This window comes from Parus major, chromosome 1A (assembly GCF_001522545.3).
Source record: "Parus major isolate Abel chromosome 1A, Parus_major1.1, whole genome shotgun sequence".
NCBI classification, from domain to species: Eukaryota; Metazoa; Chordata; class Aves; order Passeriformes; family Paridae; genus Parus; species Parus major.
In genome coordinates this window covers 39,748,852-39,753,256 of record NC_031773.1, presented here as the reverse complement: position 1 = coordinate 39,753,256, position 4,405 = coordinate 39,748,852, and the positions used below count along the sequence as shown (strand labels likewise).

Sequence of the window (4,405 nt, the reverse complement as noted above, 5' to 3'; positions counted from 1 at the left end):
ATTCATATCATCCTGTATGAGACATCCTCTAATTGCTGCACTCCATCAGTTGTAGTGGAAATTGGATAATTTACTATACAACTAAATTTTTAGATTATTGGTGCAAACTTGATCTTTTGATAACACCCTCTGGAAAGTAATTTTTCAAATAGCCTTTTATTGAATAAACTTATTTGAAAACAGCCTGCTTTCCTGCAGAACTGTGGATCTCTGAATACACACACCCATGCTGAGAAGCAAATGACATGTGAAGGTAGAAGAACATTTGCAATTTAAGCTCAATTTATTACTTAGAGAATGGATATTTCATACAGAGTTGCATGACTTTTCTCACTATTTAAATACACTTTTCCTTACCTAACTTGGCAAATGATACAATATTCTTGGGAAAAGAGAAATAAAGACCAAATGAAGAACCAGGATTGTTGCTTTGGTAGTCTCTCAAAGCCTAGATGCACTTAGAAACTGTACCATGAAGCCTGAAAAAGCCATGAGATATTGAAAAAAAAGGGTTTGCTCAAGGGCTATCATTGTGGAAACATGATTTAACTTCATGTAACTGGCAGGGAACTTGTTACACTTAGTTCTCAAATAGGCAGGACTGAAATTTTGGCAAAGATTATGTTGAATCTTCAAGCAATTTCAAGGCTGATACAGCAAATATGGTGATGATGAAATGCTATATGATGCTACAAGCACCAAAAAAGCAATTTCTCTGCTATTCTGTGTGAAGGTATCGTGTTTATACAGGATGCAACATAATGCTTCTGTTTAGGATGCAAGTAATCCACAGCTAGTAATTTATGAAATTGTGTAATTTTCAGGCCTATGCTATGGACCTTTTGCTAAAAATGGGAAATTATGGTAGCTTCCCCCTCCTCCCCTTTTTTATTTATTTTTTTTTTCTTTTAATAATGAGCTCCTTCTCTTTGCATAGGCTGTTTGGATTTTTTTAATAAATCTCAGAAAATTTGCATGTGACTTAGAAGTGTAAAATTTTGCAGGAACATTGACAGTGAAGTAATTTGTAGCAAACTATTTCTGTCAGGGGAAAGAATTAAGGAGCATAAGGTATTTTATAAATACATCAAAGGAAGAAAGTGCTAGAGAGAAAACTGATCTGGGAATAACTATTCAAAACTAGTTATGGCAATGCAGATTTCTAAGAAAACAACATTTCACAAGAGTGAGAAGAAAAAATGGTAAGATACTGAAAAATACTCAGTCTTAAAGTCTGCCTAATCTCAGTTGCTACTCGCTTTAGATATACTGATCTCAACCCACAGAAGGAATTTTTTTTAAAAGAAGGTACTGTGCAAACTTTTTACATTACAAAATCTTGCTCAGTTGCAATCCAGACATCCAACAGAGCAGGTCTCCTTTGGACTCCTTGGGAATGGATTTTTATCGCAAAGAAGAAATGAGCAGAGGTAAAGGAAGTTGCATCAGCACTGAAATTCTGTACTCTCTTGCTAGCACTAGGATGTGGGAGAGGAAGGGGGAAAAGGGCTCTCTCAGCTCACAAAAGAGTGAATGTGGATGGGAGTGCCAATGCCCAGGACGGAGGATCACTCTCAGGTCTGTTTTCTTTCTAGAGCTCAAGCTGGCTTTTCTCCATCTGTGGAGACTTGTACTTGCTCCATGGCTGCTCATGGACCCCAGGTAAGCTGAACATTGAGTACTGATTGCATCTGGAATAAAATAACCCTCAGATTTACAGCCAGTTGTTGCTTCCTCATGAGGAAATCTCTATTGCACAAAAATTCTCAGTGTTTACCAACTATCATTTTCCAAACACAATAGAAGAGGTTTTGCCAAGAGCACAGGGGTTATGCAACAGCCTCTCTACTATATTTGTAGTAATGTTTAGTTCTATACTGTAAAGTAGCTATGGGTACTGAGGTAGGATGAGCATGTAGGATTGACTTTAAATTTTCTGCCTTATGATGCATCATGATCTGGGGTATGGTCGGGAGTTTCCTGCCACAAATGACACAGGATCTGCCACTGCTTCCAAACATAATAGGTTCTCATGGCATTTGTTACCAACATAAGATCATGTCTTGAAACATTTTCCAATAAAAAGCAAGAGAGAAAGTCACTAATGTCAGTCATTGACACTTGTGACCCATGCTGGGGTCTATTAGGCAGTGACTAGGTATATGTTCTGAAAACTTCCCTTCTTATATGCTAGCTGAACAGACATCCCATGTTCAAATGCCTGCTTAGAGGGCTGAGGTCTCTTGCAGGTACATACTGAAGAGGCCAATGGACCCAAGCATGGCTTTAGATACACAAAAATCATGTGTGGGTATTTACTGGGGAGGGTGAATAAGGAAAAACAAGGCAAAAATGAGAATGCCTGTATTTCATAACACGCAGCGACATTTTAATTACATCTGACCATTTCAGTGACAGCTTTTAGGAAAGCATGGCTCTTTACTCGTTTTCATCCTGAGACAACACTGTACAGAACATGTTAGTATTACTATTTCCTAGGTAAAGCTAGGCAGAAGAAGGAAATGGAGTTGGCCAGGATCACTTAGTCATTCAATCAGCGGGAGAATTGGGATTTTTAATGGGGACATTTAGTTCTAGAAGAGTCTTCTGCTCATTATTTTCTACCCATTCTCATTTAGGTGAATGAAAACATTCTCAGTAATAGTTATTGCTGGGAGCAGAGGTTTTTAACTCTGCCTTCTTTCAAGAAGATTTTCTTCCATCTAATCCAGAGAACACAGTAAATGGCAAATAGAATGGCTTTTTGGAGATTTCTGTGATTGTATAAAATAGTAAATTTATTTGTAAAGGAGCCCAGCATTTCAAAGATATAACTTCCTTTTTAAAATAGTAAAAATATTTTATCCATTTTTAGGTACAAGCCTATGTTAAATGATCATTTATAACATTTATATGGAAAAAATCTCAGTGCTGTCCTTTCACTTCATCAATGTGCAGGTACTGTATGTGAAAGAAGATTTGTGAATTTTCAAGTAAGGTAATAAAAATAGTTCTTCAATCATTAACATTTGGTAGATTTAAATAGTTTCCTACTTTTTTCATATTTGTGTTATATCTGCATGGAGATTATGGAGGCATAATTTTTATTTTAAAATACACTATTCAAGAAAAGCACTTTAAACCATGTTATTTTAATGAAAAATTAAGCATGCCAGGGTTAGTTTCTTTTCACAAAATTAATTCACTTCCTTTGACTTCTTCAGTTCTGCTATGCAGGCACCAATCACATTAACATACTATTTTTCAGCAGGACCTTCCTTTATGCAGTGCAGGTAAAGTTCTTACCACATCATGTGCCCCTGTTTCAGATGTTATTCTCTGCTCTTCCCTGTGTAGCCACCTGCTCTGCACATTGCACACTGTGCAGACAATTAAAAAACTTATTCATTCCCTTTCCTTCCATAGTGGGAAACATCTGTGAAATCAATGACACATAAGATTCCCAAATACTTACAAATTTCTTCTTAAAAGCAGCTCTTGGAAGAGGGGAAGCTGAAGCAAAAGGAGCTTAAGGTCAAATATTTCCATTAATACGGCATGTTAAACACGAGCTCAGCTCTTGACTCACAGCACTAATGTACAGCCCTCAATGACACAAGGTCAATGCCAGGCACAAGCTCAAAATCCTGCCCTCCAGTGATTTGATTTACATTTCGCTGATTCTCAGGCATTAGGTTGTCAGGAGCAAACATGGTCTAGCTGGAGGGGGAGGGAAGCAATGCAGCTTCAGCACTGCAGCCACAAGTGATGCACACCACAGGGAAAACACGGGATGGTACTGTTTGTCAGAAAGACAGAAAACATGTCAAACTTCCTCCTGTGGAACCTCTGTCTGTTTAGGAGTCAGGAAAGCAAGATCACTATCTGCCCTTGAAACATCTATTTCATCATCATGTCAGAACCCCAGATTTTCTTATCTTTCAGCCAATGGCTTAGATCATTTACTTATGGTGAGCAACACAAGGTTTTTACAGTAAAAAAAAAATAAGAAAATAAAATAAATCCAACCAAATCAAATCTTTCAAAACAACCCTATCAAATCTGCAGCTAATTTTGGATTAGAAATTACAATGCAGTCAAAAAGAATTAGAAAAAGAATAGCAACAAAAGAAGTCACACTTGCCTGTCCACTGTGTCCCTAAAGACAGGTCCTTGCTGTCTGCCAGTCAGTTATGCAGTAAATGATGCAGTCCCTGCTGGTCCTTAGGTATTTTCTCTTTCCATTATCTTAGTGACATCCATTCTCTGATCTTTAATAGTGGTTTGTGATCCTAACTCCTTGCTGTGGTTTCTGTTTCTTATTCTGCTTTTCTCTGCAGTCACCCTCACCCTCTGTGACAGGAAAGAAGGTATTCAAGTTGGAAGAAAATAAATAATACACTCT

At 37.5% G+C, this 4,405-nt stretch overlaps 1 long non-coding RNA gene across 1 annotated transcript; it reads left to right on the top strand.

The window, feature by feature from the left end:
- The first annotated feature begins 1,295 nt into the window (after positions 1–1,295).
- LOC117244477 lies at positions 1,296–3,026 on the top strand. Its single transcript, XR_004497667.1, has 2 exons — positions 1,296–1,430; positions 1,596–3,026. It is a non-coding gene; the product is annotated as an uncharacterized LOC117244477 (long non-coding RNA).
- The last annotated feature ends 1,379 nt before the right edge of the window (positions 3,027–4,405 follow it).